This window comes from Rhinopithecus bieti, unplaced genomic scaffold (genome assembly GCF_001698545.2).
Source record: "Rhinopithecus bieti isolate Rb0 unplaced genomic scaffold, ASM169854v2 scaffold_5026, whole genome shotgun sequence".
In the NCBI taxonomy this organism is placed as follows: Eukaryota; Metazoa; Chordata; class Mammalia; order Primates; family Cercopithecidae; genus Rhinopithecus; species Rhinopithecus bieti.
In genome coordinates this window covers 771277-796005 of record NW_016804667.1, presented here as the reverse complement: position 1 = coordinate 796005, position 24729 = coordinate 771277, and the positions used below count along the sequence as shown (strand labels likewise).

At 37.8% G+C, this 24729-nt stretch overlaps 1 long non-coding RNA gene across 2 annotated transcripts in view; it reads left to right on the top strand.

Moving 5' to 3' along the window:
• The window catches only part of LOC108528177 (uncharacterized), a 32030-nt gene extending 30440 nt beyond the window's left edge, over window positions 1-1590 (top strand). For both annotated transcript variants that reach the window (XR_001885047.1, XR_001885046.1), the window contains exon 3: window positions 1331-1590. This is a non-coding gene — a long non-coding RNA (uncharacterized LOC108528177). The remainder of the gene's footprint in view (window positions 1-1330) is intronic.
• The last annotated feature ends 23139 nt before the right edge of the window (window positions 1591-24729 follow it).

Genomic DNA, 24729 nt, shown 5'->3' with positions numbered 1-24729 from the left:
CAGTTTTGGGATGATTCAATTGTTTTACATTTATTGTGCACTTTTTTCTATTATTATTACATTGTAATATATAATGAAATAATTATACAACTCACCATAATGTAGAATCTGTGGGAGCCCTGAGCTTGTTTTCCTGCAACTAAATGGTGGCAGATCATCAGGCATTAGATTCTCATAAGGAGCACACAACCTAGATCCCTTGCATTCACAATTCACAATAGGGTTCACGCTCCTGTGAGAATCTAATGCCACCGCCGAGCGGACAGGAGGCAGAGGTCAGGCAGTAATGTGAGTATTGGAGAGCAGCTGTAAATGGAGATGAAGCTTTGCTCATTCACCTCCTGCTGTGCAGCCCAGTTCCTAACAGGCCATCAACCTGGGCCCAGGGATTGGAGACCCATGCTCTATAACACCTGCACCTACTAGCTTTCTTACAAACAAGGGCTGTAAAATGCATTGAGTGAATAAATGAATGAATGAAGAATCCTTATATTCTAATGTTTGCATAAGGCTTGACATCTTACAACTTTAATTCATTATTTATTCATTATTCATCACAATAAATTTAAGAGGTCAGTGAAAGAGGTATTATTATCCTTATCCTGTAAATGAGAATATTATAACTCAGAAATAAGTGTATTTTGAAGAAAATGTTTTTACTGGGACAAAAACAACTTTGGACTTACTCTACCCTACATTACTGTGGCATACCTTTATGGGCTCTGAAAAAAACAAGATTTCCATAAAATATATTTGTATTATAAAGTCACAGTTAATTTATATTTTAGTACATTTCTTGGTTAGAAGGGAAATACCTAAAAGTATTTTTCCTGATGTAATGAAAGGCCCCGGTAGCAAACTATGCCTGCATTAAGGAGGCCATTAAAAAAAAAAATCTCAATTTTTTTTAACAATTAACACTACATTTATAATAAGGAAACACCTCCTTTTTAGATGAGATGTAAGGAGGAATACAAATACAATCTTATTAATCTATTAAATAAACATTTATTGAGAATCTATTGTGTCCAGAATAGCTTAGCATAATAAAGAAAGTCACAAAGAACAAAAGATGGGGCCCAACCCCAAACAGAAGGATAGCCTAATAGTTATGTGAAATAAGGAGAGAATAAAAATAAATGTATGCTAGTGGGATAAATTTATAAAGAGTGAAGACTTTCCATGGAAAACCTTAAAGGAATTGTTTTGGAGGATGGAGATAAAGTACATTCCAGGTAACTTATATGAATTGCTCAGCCTTAGATAAACCTTGTAAGGGGATTCAGTATGTCTTGTGCTCCCTTCATTTCCCCTCTCTCATCTCTTTCAGGCAACCTTGTTCAGACCTAACTTCTTGCTGCCCAAGGTCCATTGCTGGAAGACAATGGAGAATAAAAAAACTTATTCCACAATAGCAGAGACTTCTTTTATTACTGCTTCCAGGAAAGTTAGAAACTTGCAGATTTATGAAGCTGTGAGCCTCACTCTGCTTCTGGTCAGTGTGCCACGCTCTGCCACTGCTCAATGCGCCCCACTCTGCTACTGCTCAATGAGCCCCACCCTGCCTGTGCTCAGTGTGCCCCCACTCTGCCACTGCTCAATGCGCCCCACTGTGCCACTGCTCAATGCGCCCCACCCTACCTGTGCTCAGTGTGCCCCCACTCTGCCACTGCTCAATGCGCCTCTTTGCCTCTGCTCTCCTTTGTACATCCCACTGACATAGGGAGAAAATCCCCTTCCAGCTGTGCTCAGGCACAAAGAAACCCTTCATAGGCAACATCCATCCATCCACTCACTCACTCAGTTAAATGGCCCCAGTGAGGGAGATCCTTGTAAGGGCCACCTACTCATCCTATGACTTACTAAACTACTTTTCAACCTTCACTTCTTGTCTGATGATCTCAAATCCTTTACCTTTTTGTCAATGTGCATGCTTTACAATTCTTAAATTCTATTTGTGTGTTTTTTCTATATCTCAGTGAAATTTTTCTGAGTCTAATTTGAAATTCAAACCTGGACCCAGTGTTCTCTCAAAATCCCTACTAGTACTATGCATTCATGATGAATTTTTTTTAATTCCTACAAATAAAAGGATTTCCATAAACTTCCCCAACAGTCTACAAATATTTCATGAGTAATGCATGCCAAAATGAGACTCTCGCTCTGGTAAATAGTGACTTGGCATACATGCCATCAAAGCATTTGCAGATTGATCTCTGTTAGATACTCAGGGCCTGGTGGACTGATAACTGCAGCTGTAGGGAAGAGGGGAGGGAATGTTAGGCTTACTCCCAGCTCCCCTGCATACACTCAGTGTTCCTGAATGAGCTAGCAAACCTCGTATGACAATTTGTGGTAACGAAATTGTGATCTTGACACAGCTCCTAGAACAACAGAGTACTGAATAACAACAACAAAAATTGCAGTGAGTGCCATCACCATGAAATGATGATTCATTTGGCAACTGCCATACAATATAACAAAAATATACTCTGATGAAATAAAATCACTTCAAATGTATAAAATACAAAAAATCTTTAACTACATATTCAAACCCCAATATCACATAGTTCTCTTCTCAAAGATGATTTAAAACTTATGATGTCATGATTCCCTATATTTCAGGAGCTTGCTTCTCCATTCTCAACTTGACTCTGCTTAAACTGAAGAGGATGGGCTGCAGACCTTGACATATTCTGTGAAACCCTGAAGTAGTTGCATCCCCATCTGTTGTTTTTTTGAGCAGCATATCACATACAGATCTGATGTCCACAGTCGCCCCTTCCATTCATGTGCTGCCTTTGTCAGCATTCTCCAATGGCTCACATTTTGGTTCTAGCTTGTCTTAGTGTGTTTTCTGTTGTTGTAACAGAATACCACAGGCTATGTAATTTATGAAGAAAAGAGACTTATCTGGCTCACTGTTGTAGAGGCTGAGAAGTCTATGATCAAGGGGCCTCATCTGGTAAGGGTCTTCTTGCCGCGTCATAACATTGGCAGAAGGATAAGCAGGTACCAAGACCAGAGAGAAAGGGGCTAAACTCTCAAGATATTGCACCCAGTCCTGTATTGACAGCACTGATCATTCATGAAAGCAGAGTCCTCATGACCTAATCACCTCTTAAAGTTCCCTACTCTCAACACTGTTAAAATGGCAATTAAGTTTCAACATGAGTTTTGGAGGGGACATACAGACCACGGGATAGCCTTTCACCTGTCAGCCCCTGACTACAGAGATTCCCATTCTGTCCCAGGAAACTTCTGTGGACCTCTGGGCCCTATTTTCCTTTAGGTATTGTCGTTTCAATGAGTCTCTACACCCTACATCAGAGTTTATAATTTTCAGAGCACCCACTTACTCTAGAGGAATATTTTTAAAGATCTTCTGAAGAGTTTGTGTCTGTTTCTACTCAGCCTTATAGTAGTCTATCAATTTATTAGGTCCTGGGTAAAAAAAAAATAGAAACCAATATACAATGCTAACAACTGTGAGATAACTTAATAGATATAAATGTTTCACAAAGATGTTGCACAAGAAGAGGCCCATTAAGTAGATGTGTGAATCTGGAAGAAGAGAAAGGGTAATTCTGTTTAATAAGATGTTTCCAGCATTACCTTACTAATTTGCTGAGGAGCAGGTACAGGCCATACAGCACTTATAAAGTAATTAGAAATCCTTGATAATTGTTTTTTTAATTAACAACAAAATTTGAAGGAAAAAAAACCCCGATATCCATTCCCACTTCTCTTCTGGATTAATTGTATTAGATTCAGGAAAAGCAGTTTATGCACAAGAGATCTTTTTCATTCCAAATTACAGGGTGAAGAGGAGACTATTGGATACTCATGTGATTTATGAAAGCAGAGGGCCCCTTTATTTCTGCTCCTTTTAATGTTCCGAGAAAACGTGCTGATCATTTCTGACAAACTTTTGGTCTCTTATTAGGGGAGAGAAGATCTCACTGTAGACACTTCCCCCTTAGCCCTTAATATAATGTTCCATCCTCAATTATTGAAGGTTACTGAGTCACATAAGTCCAACCAAGAGAATTTTGATCATCAGCAGTGATGATAAAGCCATCAGCATAAATATAATGAGCCCTGCATGCTCTACAGAAAGCAAACGAGAATATTACTGTGATAAATCTAGGCGCTTCATACTGTAAGCAAATGACTGATCACTCAGCTAGAATTGCCTCCCCATGGATTTCGGCTTCTATTTTATTTCATGTCAACCATTATGCCTACTACTATGTTCCTCTAAGTCAAGATCAAATATCTCTTCCAGTGAAAGAAAAAGTGCTGATAGGTGTTCCCATCAAAATTGAGTCCATTCTTTTCATTAGAATCTTACCAAATTTTAAAGCTTACAATTTAAAATTCCAGTCATCTCTTGAAAATCAGTTTTCTCTGAGAATTTCACCTGCTGCTTGGCTTGATGGTACATCTGTGTCAGTTTTTAATCTTCTGTATTCTAGAATAAAAAAGAATGCCATTTTTATTTTATTCCCTTCTATGCCTAGGAATTGAGATTGTGTTCTGAGGTGGAATGAAGGATATAGGAAAGACGCCGATCTGTTGCATACATTAAAAAGACAATTTGGGGAAATGTAAAATGTCCAAATTGTGTCATTTCTGGCCTCTTTTATGGCCACTGAAGGAGATGGAAGACATATTGTCACACTGAAAAACCAATCATTCAGAAATTAAAAATATATGTTTAACTAGGTGACCATACAATCTTGTTTGCCCAGGGACTGTCTTGGCTAGTGTCTGTAGTCAGGCATAATTATTAAAAGTGCCATTTTTCACCTCCAAAAGTGTCCCAGTTTGGACAATAAATTACATGGTGATCCTACTTACAACCAAGTTGGAAGAGGGAATTCTTCAAGCTTCCTAAAAATAATCTGCCAGGTAAATATGAAGTTTCTACTGGTACTCAACCTCAAAGAGAAAAATATAATACTTCAGGGATGAGGGTTTAGTTACATCTATCTTTCTACAGATTTTTATTTTCAAAAATCTTATCTTTATATCTTTATAATTAAATGTAGAAGTCATCCCCTATGATAAAGATGGACTATTTTATGTGTTCAATCTAACTAACAATCAGCTAACTAATTTAACAATCTAACTAACTAAACGATAGAGATTGAAAATCGCAAGACAGCTTACCTAATTTCACCAACATTCCTAGACCCAGAGGATTTGAATAAATGTCCCACATTCATGTATTCATTCAGCAGATATTCAATAAGTATGAAGAACTGTGCTAAGAAAAGTTGTGGGGCATAGACATCAAATCAGATTTGGACACTGCCCTCATGGACTTTATAGTCTAGTAGATAAGATGAGGGACATATGTGATAAATGTCCACAGGAAAGAAGACTATATAGTACTAATTGAGTCCAGCGGGAAAAAAAGATGGCATTCTTATCAGGGGACCTGGGATATACACTGGCATAACCATTCTGGTTGTTTAAATTTTGAAATACTTCCCAAGCAGTTGATAAAAAGAAATTCTCAAAGCCACCTTATGGTGTTCCCAAGTCACTTATTTAGGCCCCCAGGTCATCTTATGGTGCCCCAACATGAGCCGCAGCAGCAGGTGAACAAGTCCAGGAGCATTTCTGGTGAAAATAAGGATGGTCTGCAGAGTAGATTGAGACAGCTGCTGGGGCGGTGGAGAAGATGCAGGTTGGAAAGGTGAAGGACCCACACACTGCTCAGGAACAGCCCAGTGTCCATGGGCCTGCAGAGCAGTGGCATTGGTATCAACATTATCAGCAGGAGCCTGGCCATGGGCTGTCTAGATTGGTTCACCTGAGAAATGCTGGTGTTCAGATGCATCCCCAGTCAAAGCATAGACAGCACACACAGTCACCTCTAGCTGCAACAAAACACCAAGCTACGGGGAGTCTGGTGACTATTTCATTCTATTCTCTATGGAAGCACATTGAAATGATTGTAATGCAGCATTATTCTCTTGATTTTTACTAAGGGTCAGCATAAGGAATGACAGTATGAATACATTTTCCATATCTTCTTTAAAAGCCACTATTAAAGAGAAATTGATTGAAAATGAAAGTGAAGTGCCTTGAAGAAGATGGCCTATAAGCCTGACAGTGTGAACTAAAAAAAAAAAGGGTTAAAAAATATGATCAGAAAAAGCTACCCTCTGTGTGATTAAAATATCTCTTTGGCCCTATAAAATATTTTCAATATATTTGAATATAAAATATTTTCTATAAAAATATTTTCAATATTTTCTTTTATTTTAGTAATTCATGGTTAGGTTCTTGTTTATTTCCAGGAACATTTTCTTCTTACCAACTGGTATATATCCTTTTATTAGAAAATGAATACTACATGACTGATGGAATTTCTTTATTGGCCTTTGTGACCTGCACAGGAACTAAATTTAGTGTGCAACTGTAGAAAATATCCCTAGCTTCGATTTCAGATCTAATGATCTACTCTGTTCCTACATATGGCCCTTAATATTTTAGCCTTATGTTAACATCTTTTGTATATGTGTAACCCTTCCAAAATAGGTGACTTACATCAAGTAACGGATATATTTATGTATATGTTTTATTATAAAATATCCAACCTTTTGAAATTTTAGACAGAAATTTCAAGAAAGTACTAAATAGATGAAGTGTTCATCTAAACTCTGTGTCTTTTGTGGATAGTGTCCTATTACTCCCCCCCCTTTCTTGAAGGCTTACAAAAATTCTTAGCCCATATTTGTTGAATAACATAGTAAATGAATACTGCATTAAGAGAGTATTACTGTGTTATTCTCAAGACCATAATGGAGGTCAAACATCACCATAATGATGTCAAAATCCCTTCATTTTCTGAACTAAATGTGTAACAAGCTTGCCAAAAGTATATTAATCGTTATCTGTGACCAGGAAATGCTTTTGAATTATTTGGATATTTTGTGGCATTTGTTATAGCAGGAATTTTAACTGGAATGCAACTTAAAGAAAATCCTGTCTGCAACCATAATGCAAAACTTTCCACTTAGCAGGAGAACACGCAGCATATCTGCCTCTCCAGCAGTCCATTCATTTTCAGTTTCCAGGGTTGAGGTCCCCCTCTGGAACTATAGCAAATTAAGAGGTGTGTGATTCTTGAAGCTTTGTCTCTTTTACATTAATAAAGACTAACCATGTTTAAACATGTTAGCACAGCAAGTCCGGGGATGTGGCATAGGATGCCAGCTCTAAAGTGAAATTAGTAGTGTGAAGGAAGCTATGTGAAAATTCGTGGAGAGAAATTGATTGAAAATGAAAGTGAAGTGTCTTGAAGATGATGGCCTATAAGCCTGACAATGTGAACTAAAAAAATAAGGTTAAAAAAATACAATCAGAAAAACCTGGCCTCTGTGAGGTTAAAATAACTCCTTGGCCCCTCACTATAAAGTAACTGCATTAAAAGGGGAAAAAATTATACCCATTATATGCTTATTGCACAGAAGATACCTTTCAGAAAGGCGTCATGAGCAGAAAATCCTCTGGGTATAAGAAAACAAATGAAGAAGGAAAAAAATGAGCTTGCTCTTTACAATCAGTGAAAACTCTCTCTCTCTCTCCCCCTCCCTCCTTTCTTCCCTCCCTCCCTCTGAAACATACACACACTGTTCCTACCTTCCTCTCCCCTTCTTTGCAACTCTTAGATTATTATGTGTATCTAAAGTCTTCTGGTCACTCTGATAGCACCCCTGTGACAGCATGAGCCTGCTGACCATCCGCTATTAATTGTTAAGCTCGACCCCCTCTCCTGCTACTGCATGGGTAAAATGTTAACATTTATAACTTGTTTTTACTGCTTACTGTGATGATATGTGCCTGCATTTGTCCCTCATGATTACTAGGGAGGATTAAGGCATCACCTTGGGGTACCAAATACTCTGGGTTCATGACCAGAACAGCCACCTGCCCTATATCAAGATACAGAGAGTGGAACCTACACATTTTATTTGAAGCTCCTTTCTGAGAGGAACAGAAGCACACACATGGTGTACAGGTAGTAAATCAGGCTATAATGAGCCACACACTGCTTGTTAAGCATTGTGAGCAGTTCACAAGCTACACGGTGAGTGAGAATCACTGCCTTAGGGTAAGTCGTTCTTACAAATAAGAAGTCGGGACCTCTGAGGCCCATATTCATTTTGCCTAATTTCTTCATGCTAGGTAGGACTTCTATAGTTAAATATTTTTCTTCTCATGTGATATTCAACTACAGATCAAACATTTCAGGCCATTTTGCATTAATGCAAAGTTTCATCGTGGTTCATCAATTTCAGGTAGTTAAGTCAATAATAATAAGGAAGAGGAAGAAGAGAAAAAATAATTCATTGTAGGCTTGCTGTGTGCTAGGAGCTTTCTGCGCATTATCCCGTAGGAGGCTCATGCCACTGAAGCTAGAATTTTTGTTGACCCCTTTTATACATAGGTAATGAGTTGAGAGAAAAAGGTCAAATCTGCACTTGTGACTTCAAGTGTGGCCATGGAGAACGAGGGCTTAGTTTATCAAAAAGTAGGCATTAGTAGTAGCTCGCAGATTGCATTTTTGTAGTTATTTACTCCAAACCAACTTTGCAGAAGGGTTCTCACCCATCCTACTGTCCCTAGCAATGCAGCTGCTTCCTTCCCTTCACTTAATTGATCATTTTTAATAGAAGGAAACAGATAATTAACTAATCAGGCAAGACATCTATTAGTGCAGACAGGCTTGTAGCTAAGTATTCGATTTATTTCAGGATGTCTGTAAAAGTGTTACATATTGTCAAAACCTTGCATATTATAAGTAATGCCACCTTTAGCTAGGGGTGTATTTCTTACCTCTAGAGTCTTATGAAGTCATTCCTCTAATGGAGGAACGGAGCTCCTGGCATTCTTAGAGGACATACCAGTGCTGCAGAGGATGCTAGGTATTAAGTGAAAGGGAGAAGCTATATCCTAATTCCTTTTCATCCCCTCCTCCCTCTACCCATGGAACTACTGACAAGCTGAATAGCTTATGGGGGTGACTTGATCAGTAGAAGTGAGTGAAGAAGGCTGAGGCAGACAATTCTCCCAAATTAGTCCGCTGCCAGTCTTGGTTCGCTGGCACTTTGACACCAACGTTAGGATGCAAGCTTTATTGCAGTGGCACTTTGGCAGGATACCATTTAACAAGGAGCTTCCAACTCAGAAAAGAAGAACAGGCCTGTTATTACCAAATGCTTTAAATTCATGGGCCTTGCAAATGGAGAGATGTGTTTGTCAAGAAGTCCACATTTAAAGAAATACTTGATGTTGACTTTTTGTGTGGGGGAAACTCACTTAACCCTCTGAGATCTCACATTTCAGCTAAGAAAGAGCAGTGGTTAGCTGCTTTCTACAGAAGGAATGATAAGCATTACAAATTCTCTTCCAAAATCCAAATTTACTCAAGAATGCACAATAGTAGTGAACATTTATAAATGCCAAGAATAAAACACATAGTGAGAAGGGTGATGTTAGATTGTACCTATTTGCCATAGGATTTCACTGGAAGCCTTTTAAGTAAATTCCTCCAGTTCTGACAGATAATTTGTAGGTTGACACAAATGCTGTGATGTGTTGCAGATGCTATAAGCCCTCTAATGCTGAGACTGTGAACAAAATCAGCAGTACTCTCCCCGCATTCCCTTTTTTACGTTGTAAGCAGACAACCATATTCCATAGGTCACAAAGTGTAAAGGTTAAACCTGTAGGATGTAAAGTGAGGAAAGCAATTCACATGTATTATCTGAGAAAGTAGTCTCACTGCTTTAGAATCGTAGGCTTTGAAAGTGAGGAGCTGACTCTTAATCAAATTCAACTTAGCAAAATTAACCTAAGACACATGTAATGACTGCTATTGACTGATAATTAGTCATAAATGGAAAGTAATTCACAATATGATTAAAACTTTTATTACTGTTTTATTATCATAAAATAGCTTTTCTTGTGATTCTTCCAGTACTTGAAATCAACATGAATGTAACCATACAGTTCTCAAACTTTGCACCAAAGCACCTCAGCATGCCAAAATGAATTCATGACAAGATATTTTTTAATTTCAGAGGAAAACACAGAGATATTGAATATCTGTCAGATACCCCATAAACTACCAGCTTTGAGTTATTCACAACGTCATTATTGATTCCTAGATTCCTTTTGATGACATCATGCCTTCACAAAACTAGGTTCTCGGCAGTTACTATGAGCAGACACCACATGAAAATCAATGTAGAATGTGGAACAGGATCTAAGGCTTTCAAAGTCTCATCCAATTTCAAAGTTTGAGAAGATGCGTGAAGCCCAGTAAGCACACACATACCATTTGTATGTCATACTAGATAAGAGTCAAATAAAAGTATATGTTTTCAATTGATGTGCAATATTTCAAAAGGCCACTAAGTTGTTAGGACATAAACACTCAAGGGTTTTTTGGACCTAACCACTTAATTGAACTGTTACATATTTATTTTGGCCTAAAAATGCTGTGAAAAAAAAATTGCTAAACACTAAGAACACAGTGAACAAAAAAAGTTTGAGAAGCTCTGATGTAAACAGTTTTCCCCAATCTCTCTCTCTCTGTCATCTCTCATGCACATGCATGACACACATGTGCATCCGTATCCACACTCTGACCCATAATTTAAAAGTGATGTGTACCTTTTTTCCATTTAATCGATATTTATTGAGCATCATGTGTGTGCTACACACCAAATTAGTCTAGATACACAGAGTGAGTGGAACCAATAGTCTCTGCTGTCACAAAGCTCAAGCTCCTGAGAGACAGGCAGTTGACAAACAAGTAAACACCCAAACACAGAACACAATAAGAAAAGAATAAGAAAAGGTTCTTTCTAGATTTCACTCTCTAACTTCAGGGGCTCCCTTTCCCACTCACCAGGCAACAAAATTATGCTTGGCTTTCCTCCCACAAAACCCTAAGAGAGTCTTAAACCACACATGCCCACTTGCCCACCCTACTGAGGAGTAGGCAACATTGTAATCAACATACAGGATTAGAAGTGGCATCACAGACAGCTCCAATTAGCTCCAATGAGAAAGAGCTCTGGGTATATACATAGTCTTGAGACAACTGGACAGAGGTGTGCTCAACAGGGATCTTGGATTAGGCAAGAGGAAAAGGAGAAAAGGACCCGGTGGGGACCAGCCTTATGAAAGCCTACATCCTCAGGCAGGACACCTCTGAATGGTCTGCTACTCTAAGAATCAGTAATTCCAGAGCATGTCACTTCCCACCTAGATGCTTGGAAGGCCAGGGAATAAGATTGATTGTTAGAGGATGCCACTGAAAAGAATACGGGGGCCTTTCCCTTTGGTCTAAACCAACTCCTGTTTGCAATGAATTCTCAGACAAACAAAACTGTGCACAAAGTATCTCTCATCCAATGGAGGCTTTTCTCCTACTCCTCCCTACTTTTAGCAAGATGGATGACTAGACACTACCAATGACTAGACTAGTCATGACTAGTATTATTAGATACTACCATTGTACCCTTTTCCATAGCTCTACATAGAGGTACTTGTGCAGTCTCCTTACCAGAAACAGCCAGGCTTAAACAGCAATCACCAAACAAATCCCTTGAGAATTTAAGTAACAAGGGAAATTTCAACTAGAAGCAAACTCTACACTTCTATGCATGCATTTTTATTCCAAAAGGATTGTGGATGATGACAGAGAAAGTAGCATCAGAACAAACAAAGTATTAGCGAGAAAAGCAAATGGAGATCTTGCCTCTCCTAACAGAGTGAGATTTCTGGACTACAATATTTGTCTTCCTTCTTAGACTTGCCTGATATTAGCAGTGATACTTGGAAGAGTCAATCACTCTAGTACCATCACAGGAAGAAAAGTAATTCTAAGTTATAATTTAGAGCCCATGAAGGATTTTTATGAGACTCTCCTCCTAACTCCTTCCTCCCTTGAGGAACTCAAGGGAAATCAAATGATCTCCTACCTACATTTAGCAAATTAGAGTTGGAGAGTATCTTATGCCATCAGACTTAGAGCTGGGCAACTCACTACATGCTTTCACAGCAAAAGGACTAGAGCAATTTGTCTTACAGAAAGGAAAAATAGAAACAGAAGGACAAGAGAATAAAACGCATTTTGAAAGGTGGTGCAATGTTCAGCTATCTCAACATGTGGAGACAATGCTTCTTGTTGCTTCTGCCTTGCTGCGAGGATGGCTGTAACTATGGAGTAATCTGCCAGCCTCCTACAGCTCGTGAACCTTCTAGGTAGGAGCCATACTTATTCCCTTATTGACACGTGGCATGCAATAATGAATAATATCAGCTGTGCCTCCGCTGTCAGATGCTCTCAGCTGCTGGGGAATCATCTACCCAAGTATGTTCTCTTTTTTCATCTGAATCAGAGTAGTCCAGCACAAAGAAAGCAGGTTTTCAGAAGAAAATCATTAGCACTTGAAGGACTTTTTTAGAGAAAGAAACAATGTTTTTAAAAAGCATTATCATGTTGTTCAGTACACATCTGGGTACTTAATGGCATGCTGTTTTGTTTTATTCTCTACCGGAATTGCTAAAGTCTAGAACTGGACATGACCTCAGACCTCATCTAGTCCAACTCTAATTTTAAAGATTTTTTTTTTTTTTTTTTTTTTTTTTTTCTTTTGAGGCGGAGTCTCACTCTGTCTCCCGGACTGGAGTGCAGTGGCCGGATCTCAGCTCACTGCAAGCTCCACCTCCCGGGTTTACGCCATTCTCCTGCCTCAGCCTCCCGAGGAGCTGGGACTACAGGCGCCCACCACCTCGCCCGGCTAGTTTTGTATTTTTTTTTAAGTAGAGACGGGGTTTCACCGTGTTAGCCAGGATGGTCTCGATCTCCTGACCTCGTGATCCGCCCGTCTCGGCCTCCCAAAGTGCTGGGATTACAGGCTTGAGCCACCGCGCACGGCCTAATTTTAAAGATTTTAAAGAGAACACCATGGAAAAGTTTTTTGGCAGCGAAATAATCTGGAGACAGATTTTCAGATTCCCAGACTGGTGTTTGACTCTATTCTGTCTGTCTCAGATGTTTTAGAAGACAGTAAGTTTAGGATTGCAAATATGCCTGTATCTTCATAATAATTCTCAAATACTTACCCCCAATGACTTTCCAAGGTTGTTTACATTTTTCTTGTAAGTCTAAGAAGGAGAAGTTGTAAGAAAGAGAGAAATCCAGACAGAAAAAAAAATATATGGTATGAAGACTTTAGATATTTTTTCAATTAGTTCTAATAATAGCTATCAATTATTTAATGCTTACTCTATCCTAGATACTGGAGATGAACAGGTGGGCAAAAGTATACAGTGATCCTGTGATCAAAGAGCTTAAACCTAGTGGAGGAGTCATACATTAATTTAAAAGAACAGAAACCCCAGCACTTTGGGAGGCCGAGGTGTGTAAATCATGAGGTCAGGAGTTCAAGACCAGCCTGGCCAAGAGAGTGAAACCCTGTCTCTACTAAAAATACAAAAATTAGTCAGGCATGGTGGCAGGCACCTGTAATCCCAGCTACTCAGGAGGCTGAGGCAGAGAATTGCTTGAACCCGGGAGGCGCAGGTTGCAGTGAACCGAGATCACACCACTTCACTCCAGCCAGGGTGACAGAGCAAGACTCCATCTCAAAAAAAAAAAAAAAAAGCACACAGAAACAGAAACACATTTATTAAGTGTCTTCAATGTGCCAGAAACACTGACAGAGCTCTTACTCATTATCTCATATAATCCTAACAAAAATCTTCAAGATAAATAATATTACCTTTACTGACATCATCCCCATTTTATATATGAGAAAACCAAGTCACCATGAGTTTAAGTAAGATCCATAGGTCTGGCCAGTGAAGGTGGAGAGATGAGATTTGAACCCAGGGAGTCTGAAGCCGGACTCCAGATCTGACTTGCTTAACCACCATTGGCTGCCATGATGAACTATAAAATAGGAAATGTGGCAGGAAATGTTCAATGCCATTAGAGAAACCCACAATATTTTCTTCTGCCTTTCAAAGAAATAGATATTTAACTTAAAACTGTTAACCTGAAATCAGGGACCCCTTCGATCTGAGTTAAAAGGAAGAGTGTAATCTATTTGAAGATGGAGGAATGACTACTTCCCATTCTACTCTCAATTACCACAAGGGACAATAACCCAGATCTAAAAACATTTTATAACACCAGGACAAAACACCTCTCATTTAACTTAAGCGGAGCACTCAAAAAAATTCACGTGACCTTTGTAATGGGCAAATCACTGTGATGATGTAGGCCTTTAGTTACTGGGCGGGCATTACCCTCTGGCCTCTGCATGGTGTTAGCAGTCCTACTTCTTGTCACTATGCTGTAAGTTGAAGCATTTTGCTATGAATCTTGCCTTTCTGACTTTGAAGGTAGGGTAACCAATTGTCTCGGATTATCTGACATGAAGCAAACAGAATGAGAGGTGGGGATTTAAACAATAATATCAGGTTAAAGAAAAAAATGTTAAACTGGCTGTTCAGATCACAAAAAGGTGAGAGCCTTAGGGGTTCTAAGGGTTTTTTTACAAGTCTAATTTCTGAGATTTGAATATCCATTAAGTTGTCTTATACTTTGGAGGACTTTGTGCAGATGTTTAAACTTCAAGAACTATGAGTTCTTTAAAGCCATGGAAGATTGATTTCATGTTTTCTTTTACAGCATTTTGATGTGGACTTGGCAAAGAATAAGGTTCCTGTGCTAATTTCCTCTTGCTCTATGTAATTAGTCAGCATTTTAAATGAGGTAACAGGATATAATTGCCTACTGACCATTGCAGCCCATTTGTTTATGACACACTCCCCAGGCTTTTAGATGTACAATATTATTACCCACCTCTTTATTTGTGTTGCTGTCTCTTTCCACCTTTTTAATTTCTCCAGTTCTTCTCCCCTCAATCTCTGCTTCCTTTGTGGGCAATGCAAAAGGCTCTTTTCCTTCCAGCTGGCAAGGCATTAAGGAGGTCTGAGGGGGTGTACAAGAGTGACTTACATACTCCCTGGAGGCCAATTACACTTGGAATCCTCCTGATCTGCCCTGATCAGGGAGTGGGGCTTCCGCTCACAGTCTATTGTGCTAGCTCTGAGCCACATGATCTGCCTGGTCCTACCCAGGACTTAAATTAGGGTGTCACCAGTCCTGGACCCATGTCAGGGCCTCTAGGTAGCACTGGGGAATAAATTAACATACTACTGTTGTTCCAAAGCCACATGGACACCATTATTTGAAACCCATCAGCAATAAAGGAGGCTGTTTCACAAGTCTCAAGAAGAAAGGGGATGAAATAGCATCATGCAATTGTGTGTTATTGCACTGTGTCTTAATACAAAAATTAGCATGTTGCCTTTGTTAGTTTGGTGAAATGGTGATTACAGTTTAATATGGCATCACATTATGTAGCTAGTAGTATAACTTTACAGCAAGCATTTCTTTCAACATTTCCAAATATTTATTTTTTAAAAAGAAAAGAGAAAGAGAGAGAGAAAAAAAGAAAGAAAGAAAGAAAGAGAGAGAGAGAGAGAGAGAAAGAGAGAGAGAGAGAGAGAAAGAAAGAAAGAAAGAAAGAAAGAAAGAAAGAAAGAAAGAAAGAAAGAAAGAGGGAAAGAAATGTTCGGGCTTTATTCATGTGTTACCTAAACTTACAATCCTAACCACCAAAAGGCTAATGTAAGTGGTCAAGCTGGTTTAGAGGAACACTTGCATAACAAAGCAAAGACAGAAAGAAAGGATATGGGAAAATGACTAATAGGCAAGTTAGCAGACATCAAACAAACTGGCTCCAAGCTAAGAATTATTTGAGAAAATATGTGCTTTCAGAATCAATAGCAATACACTTTACAGAATTTTGGGAAAGCAAAAGAAGACTTTGATTTATTGAGGACAAATCTTGGCAGGACATCGATGATGAAATGCGTTTCATTTCACGGCAAAAAAAAAAAAAAAAAAAAAAAAAAATACATATATTTTGTTGAGGATTTCCTGCCCATTCTTTTTTGTTTTTTCCAAGGGCAGTATTGCTACGCAACCTGCTGCAGTGAATTTCCACAATAAATCTCATAGTCCTCACATTCAAAGTACACATCTTATTAGGTAATTACATTTTTTCTTACCTGTATATCAGCCATTTTACTTTTCACTACTTTTATAATCTGTATTATAATGTCCTGAAATGAACACAAGAAGAAATGAACTAAAAACAGTTGTTTTAAATTCGGCCCCAATAAAATATTTTTGGGCCTAGATCATACTGTCATTCTTCTCTCTTAAAAAGCTATGTATATAAACAATTATATGAAGTGCAATATTCAATCCTGCTACTATTTTTAGAAAAGTATAGATCAGAATGATGGAGTTTTCTTCCATAATAAAAGGGCAACATATAGTTAATATACCTCCTAGAATATGAAACATTTTTTTTCAAAAAAATTATTTGCCTATTTTAGAAAACTCAAAGAATCAAATATTAATTCTGATTTTAGAGTATATTTTATATCTTTTTTGAGAGAAATAATTTAAAATTGCCATAATCACCTCAATTTTTATCTTTCTGTGTAGCTCAGTTAATTAGGAGAAGCGTAAAATTACACCAATAATAAAAAGTTTAAAATATTTTCAAAACGTTTTAAAACTAATTGCAATTTGATGACAATGTAAGGAATTACTTAACTATATGAATCAGACAGCTTGAATTCTGCTTCAAAAGCTAGTTAGACATATTTGTCACAACTTACGTCTTGATAATAGTTGTATTGAATATATAAAGAGTTCAGATAAAAGTGGTTTGTAAAAAATAGTGCTCTCAAAATGATGAACACAATATATGAAAGCTAATAGAAATTAATAATAAAAACGATGAAAAATTGGCGCCTTATAAGTGATCACATAAATAAAAATAACATCAATAAGATTTTTATAACAATCAAATGTATAAAGACTTAAAATTTAAAAGGTTGATGAAGGCGATAGTGAGACAAGAACTCAGTAATAGTAATGATAGCGTACGTTTCTGCAAAAGCAATTTGACTATATCACAGTCCTTATAATTTTTCATACCTTTAGTTAATTTTGCTTCTTTAGCACTAATATTAAGGAAACTAATACAAAATTGGTCATAAATGTATGTATTCACAATTTTGATTACATATTATTAATATAATCCAAAATATTAGATTACTCAGTTGTGTGACAAATAGGTTAGTACTATGTCAATTACGTTGATAACATGTAATTATCATGCAGCTATGAAAATCAATTTGCCTAAAAAAATTTTGTGAAATTGGAAAATGCGTACAACATGATTTTAAACTTTAATGCCAGATTCCAAACTAAAGTATACAGCTGTATATCCAATCATATTTTAAAATATATGTATATCTGCGACATTTTGCTCTTAGAACTCAGCCCCTATGCCTACGAGGAAGTCCTAACAGCCCTCATGGCAAGCGTCCTAGAGGAAAAGATTGAATGTTACTTGCCCAACAGCTCCAGTGGGCTTAGGCATGCAGCCATCTCTGTCAAGGCTGCCAGATGTGTGAGAAAAGCCAGCTAAGACCTTCCAGGTCAGCCTGTTTGCACAACTGAATGCTCACAACAGTAAATAACCTCAGGATAACCCTCAGGAAATGCCATGTTGAGAAAAACAACAAATACCTATTAAGCCCTGCAAAAATCCCAGATCTACACATTGTGAGACATAATAAATGTTCATGTTGTATTATGTGTAAATATTGCTTATATAAAGATGTAGATGCTGGACATAGATAAATGAAGATAGCGTAGATACGAGAACTAAAAGAAATGATTAAAGAAGAAATACTCGAGAATATTAATAGTGGTTTATCTTTGGTTAGAGGATGTTATCAAAAATTTTTAACAGCTTTTTGTAGTTATCAGTTTCCAATGTAAACTTGCATTGCTTTTACTTCAAAATATAATTAATTTTTTAAAAAAGAAAATGTGTTAATCACTATTGTTTTAAATTTAAAATATATCTTTAACATACTGTATCCAGATAAATATGGAAAAAAGAGCTTTGGATTAAATTACCTGCTTTGAGATTTAAATAGTTTAAATGACTAAGTTGTTAAAATTCTAAAATGAAAATGTTTTCCTTAAACATTTGCTACTCAGGCTCTTTTAATGGATCTAACCAAATTTAGAAAATAACAATCGACTACTTTATACATGGGTGATGTTAGGCTATGAGATCTTCAGTGATGATAATGTACTCATATACTGGAATCTACCTTTGGATTGGTGAACCAGATCATTCATCCATCAATTTATGGACATTTTTAGTTTTGTTCATCAGCTTCATTTCAAATTCCCAGGATCTGAATTAATTGCAGGTGTCTGCTTCCAACAGGAGTGTGGTCTTTAAATTATACATGTCACTGCATCACTTGCATCATGTCACATCCTGTTATGTTTCTTCCCTCCACAAACTAGCTTAACACAACACGACATGAGAGAAATGCACTGACATGGTACAAGATGTCAAAAAATAAATACTATGTTTTAGCAGATAATATGGTACAGATATTTTGAGTTATCTGAATTCTTTTGAGTGACTTGGTTTACTTTATCAAGGTAAAGTAAACCTTCAACTGGTTCTGTAAAAGCTGATAGCAAAATCCTTTGGGGTTGTTTCCAAGTTATTTCAACTTAAGTTTGCAGATTTTAAAATGTTAAATGATAATATGGTACAGGAGAAACGTTGTTTATTCAGGTGGCATTTGAAAAATCTATTACAAATAAACTATGAGGAAATTGTGTAGAATGGTGACTTATCATGGAATAATGGTCATGGCTTCATGAGACAAGCGCACTAATACAGAAGGAATATTGTTTTAATATGCTGTACAAGCAAGAGTCAGGACTTGCAATCAAACTGCTAATCATTAGTCCATTCTCACACTGCTATAAAGAACTACCTGAAATTTGGTAATTTATAAATAAAAGAGGTCTAATTGACTCAGTTCTGCAGGCTGTACAGGAAGCATGGCTGGGGCGGCCTCAGGAAACTTACAATCATGGCAGAAAGTGAAGGGGAAGCTGGCACATCCTTACATGGCCTAAGCTAGTACGTGTGTTTGTGTGTTAGTTTTTAACAAAAAAGATTAAAATTTAAAATAAAATTTAAAAGCAATAATTTTAAAACTACAGAATAAGGATATAAGGAAAATATTTTCGTACAGCCATACAAAGTGTTTGTGTTTTAAGCTAAGGGTTATTACAAAAGAGTCAAAAAGGTAAAAAAGTTTTAAAGTTTATAAGGTAAAAGTTACAGTAAGCTAAGGTTAATTTATTATTGAAGAAAATACTTTTATAAATTTAGTGTAGCCTAACTACACTAAGTGTAAAGTGTTTATAAAGTCTACAGTCATGTACAGTAAAGTGCTAGGCCTTCACATTCACACACCACTCACTGACTCACCCAGAGCAACTTCCACTCCTGCAAGCTCCATCCACGGTAAGTGTCCTTTTGGAATGTACCATTTTTTATATTTTATACTGTATTTTTACTGTAACTTTTCCATGTTTAGATCCACACATAATTTACAGTGTGTTACAATTCCCTACAATATTCAGTACAGTGACATGATGTACAGATTTGTAGCCTAGGAGCAATAGGCTATACTGTAGTGTGTAGTAGGCTATAGCATTAAGGTCTGTGTGAAGCCACTCTGTGAGGTTCACACAACAACAAAATCACCCACCAAGGTTTTTTGTTTGTTTTTTGTTTTTTTGGTTTTTGTTTTTTGAGACGGAATCTCGCTCTGTCGCCCAGGCTGGAGGGCAGTGGCGCAATCTCAGCTCACTGCATGCTCCGCCTCCCGGGTTCACACCATTCTCCTGCCTCAGCCTCCGGAGTAGCTGGGACCACAGGCACCCGCCACCACGCCCAGCTAATTTTTTGTATTTTTAGTAGAGACGGGGTTTCACGGTGTTAGCCAGGATGGTCTCGATCTCCTGACTTCGTGATCCACCCGCCTCGGCCTCCCAAAGTGCTGGGATTACAGGCGCGAGCCACCGCGCCCGGCCGAGCAACGTATTTCTTAGAACATATCAGTGTTGTTAGCAATGAGTAACTGTACTCTGCTATGGACTGGCTATACAAAAACTAACAAAACCTTGTTCTTTCTCTCTAGTGGAAGAGAGAGTTACATAAGCCAATCATTGTAATACAGTGTGATTCCTGCTTATAAAAGGGGGAAGAACAAAGTAGACCTCCCTAGAAGAGAGCGATAAAATCCAATTGGATGTAGAGAAAGAAAGTTTTGCAGCAGAGGAGGCACTTGAACTGCCTGAGTGACCAAAACCACATGGCCCTGAACAGAGGACCAGGAGAAATGGAACAGGCATAGTGCATGGGGTGGAAGGAGGGTGGAAAAAAGAGAGCAGCAAGTTGTAGATTTGGACATAATCTTTGGTAATGAAGAACTATGCAAGGCTTTTAAGCAGAGAAGTATGAGCTGATCAAATCTGTGTTTTAGAAAAATCAATGAGGACAACATGTAGGACTTCAAAGGAGGAAGTCACAAGGAGGGAAATTAAATAAGAGCTACTCAATAATCCGTGAAAGAATTATGAAGGTCTAACATTTTTATTAAGCAAAAGTAAGAAAAGGATAAATTACAATTATTTGTAAATATTATATAATGTATAATAAACATAATTATACTTGGTTCTACTTCTTTGTCACTTTTTAGATCAGATTAATCATGTATATTGTGTTTACAGTGCCACAAAATGCAATGTTAGTAGAATTTAAGTTCATAAACAATAGCTAGTGACTAAAATCATATCTCAATTAGGGTCTATGTTAGGAAAGAAAAAATTATAGCTGCTAATCTTGAGCTAAATTTTTTCAGGTTCTCTTGATGTTTATTCACAAGATAAGTGATTTGTTGAAATAGTACAGTTTTATTCCTTTGTTGAAGGTGGCAGAGAATAAACATGTTATGGTGCTTGTCTCAGGCTGGGTTCCCAGAGAGCAGAGCCTGAAGAAGAATCCTCACAGCAGGAGTAAGGAAGAAGCAGGTAGACAGGGAAGGAGAGGGAGCCAGTACAGGATTCCACGATGTGTTTGAAGTTGGGCACTGCTAAGTGTAACTAAGTGCTCCAGCTCCCTAGAAGCTGTATATCCAACCTCTCAGAATAAGTTGTCTGAGGAGGCAAAAGGAGGAAGAACTTTTCCATCAGCTTCTCCTTTCTATGGGTTAAAATGTCACCCTACTAACTCCCTACACATTTCTGAGTTGCATATGCAGAGACCCCAAGCACCAAGCTCACCACGTGGTGCTCCACTCTTGACAATCAACACCTGTGTAGTAGGTGAGTGACCCAGAGGGGTACCAAGTAGGTTCTGTCAGATTGCACCTGCATGAAGTCATTCAGAGCCCATTCAATTGTAGCTGCTGCAGCGGGGGTAGGACAAGGGAGGTGACACCAGTGGTATCTAAAGTGGTGCCACCAGTCGTCTGATCCAGAGCATGAATTCCAAAAAGACAAAACTTATTACACAATCAGAATGATTTATGAAAATTAAATAACCTTCATTAATTACTCTCTACAATCAATTTTTGCCAAGAATTTGTCTTTGATAAAAAAAAAAACACAGTAATGTAAAATTATGTAAATTTACACATTGCTTACTCACTCAATAAATAATCTGGTTTTTGTCTTAACCATGCTGTATGCCAGAATTTCAATACATTTAATAATGTAATTCACTGATCCTAGCACCCCTTCATGTCTCTCACTTCTTTCGTGTCCTCTTTCCTTCCCACCTTGGATTCTATGGTCCACTCTTATAATTATTCACTTGCCTATATCAACTTCTTCACTCTTCTCTCTGGGGTCTTATGGGACAGAAGAAATCAGAAAAGAACTTCAACAACTCTTACAGCCACATCCTCATACCTTCCTGTGGTTTCACTCCTGTGACTGTTCTTACGAGGGTCCAGCTTCTCCACCTCTTCCCATTTTCCCTGGTTCTATCTCATCTTGTTTACTGAGACATTGCTTGAGAATTTGGCTTCTCTTTCTCATCTATAATCAATTTTCTCTACTGGATTAGTATACAGTATGCAGACATACTAGAATGTTCTGATCTTTATTTAAAACCTCTCTTGACCACACCTCATCTAGTAGACCATGGCCGACTAGCTAATAAATCCTTTCTCTGCTCCCCTTGATGGAATCTCTCCTTATCTTTTTCTCTCTCATTCTCCCTTGAACCTCCTCCCATACAGCCTTCATTCCCTCCTCTCCACCAAGCTTTCACTTGTCAAGATTGGTAATGCCTACCACACTGATGAGTGCAATGGCCAATTAGCAGACCTCATCCACTTCAATGTCAACAACATAAGACACAGATCATCTCTTCCTCCTTTTAAGCATTTTTATTGTTTGCACTTGGCTTCTGGGGCAACATTCCCTGTAAGTTTCCTTCCACTTCCCTATCTGTTCTTTCTCATTCTCTCTGTTTATTCTTCTTCATCTTCTCAACCTCTAAACTTTGGAGAGCCTCAGACCTCAGTTTTGTGACTTCTGTTTTCTAAGTGCACTAAGGTTTTAGATAACCTCATTCAGTTCCTGTGGCTGTAAATAACATCTATTCCCTGAAGTAATGTCTCCCAGATGTAATGTCTCCAGTCTTCATCTCTCCCCTGAATTCCAGACTCAGTAACATCCAGCTGCCTGCATGAGTTTTCTAAGTGTCTAAAAGCATTTTCAACGTAATGTGCCAAAACAAAATTCTTGATTCCCTCTCCTTTACTCCATGACAAAAATCCAGCTCCTCCAATTGTTTGCTCTATCTCACAAAATACTTTTGCAAGACAAAAATCTCATAGTTATCTTTGTTTGTCTCCCCTCTTTACATCTCATATATGATCTATCAGCAAACTGTATGTGCTCAACTTTTAAGCTATAACCAGAAATAGAACATTGCACTACTCTCGTGCTACTATCCTCATCTAAATGGTCATCATTGCCCACCTGGGTGATTGCAATAGCCTCCTAACTTAGCTCCCTGCTTTCCACATATGCCACCCACCCACCTCCAGCTCCAACCCTCCTGTCTACTCTGCGATTCTTTTAAAATACAAATCAGATCATGGGACTACTCTGTTCATATCCTTCCAGTGACTAGTCGTCTCACTCAGAGTAAAAACCATCGTCACCTCCAAGTCCTTCAATGATATCGCCATCCATCCCGCTCTGACATTATTCCTTGTCACTTTCTACCTCACTCATCCAGCACCAACCACACTTGTCACATTGGCTTTTCTCTGGGCATGCCAAGCACACTCCTACCTCAACAGTTTTCCCCTTATTCCCTCGGCCTCAGATAGACTTCCTCCAGACAGTCACATGGCTTGGTCCTTCCCTTTCTTCAGGTCTCCACTCAAATGATACTTTTTAAGAACGCCTCCTCAACCTCCTCAACCAAGCTGCATTACAATTTATCCTCTTCATCCGTTTTTCTTTTTCTCCGCAGGGCTTAGTGTCACCTAATAGGTACTCATGTGCTTAATTACTTATTTCTTATCTTTCTGCCGTACTAGGATGTAAGCTCTACAAGGGCAGGGACTTTGTCTGCATTTTTTATTTCTATTTCGCTAATGACTGGCACATGGGAGATACTCTGTACGCATTTGTTGAATGAATTAATAACATCAACAGTTAAAAACAAAAGGGATACTCATTCATTAAATTTATTTAAAATTAGTTTTACTAAAACTAAAAACTTTAATTGACTCTGCATAAGAGAGAATTCTAAGTGATTTGGGAAACCAAAATGGGTTTAATTTATAAATTTGGTAACAGAAAATTAAATCCAATGTGTATTTTTCACTCTGAATCAGTAAAACCCCAGTTTACACTTAATAGATGTGTGGTTTTTCTCCAGCTACTTTAGTTACCAGTGTAAGAGCACAAAATGGAGAAACACTTGGCATTAAATAGGACAGGAATTTCTCGAGGTGACATCGATGGTGAGAGAGAACCAGGGTGTTGATATACGCAACTGCATGACTATAACAATAATATAAACCTAGGAATATAATGTAGGAAAAGAGAGAAGTATGGTAAAGGGAAAGGTGGTAGAATCAGTGGATTCTAACATCAAATATTCCAATTTACAGCATGGATAAATCAGAGGGCAAGTTTCTTAAAATGAATGTATAAACAATGTGTAAATTAATATTATCTCTGCTTACATTTCTATAAGCAGAAAGATCATTTTATTTAGTAATATAAGTTCATGAGGAAAGATGTTTACATTAATTTCAAAATACATAAATTTTAAAAGACGGTAAAGAAAATCAGTTTTACTTGACTGGAACCTAATTGCCAACCTTCAAATGATAAAACATAGCTCATTAACATTGAATTAAACTTAAAACGAATATCTGGAGCTTTCTTTACTGAAGATCTTTACATTTAGACAGTCTCATCATTGAAATTGTTCTGCAAGAGCCTCATTATAATGAAGTTTCAACGGAGACTATTATTATCTTTTTATTGCAGTGTTGCATTAGATAAAACCAGATGTTAATCTTCAGTGTTCAGGTTACACTCCACGTACAAACCCAGCCTATTTCCCAGTGAGCAGATGGCAGGCGAAGTCTACCCGAGGACTAGCACAG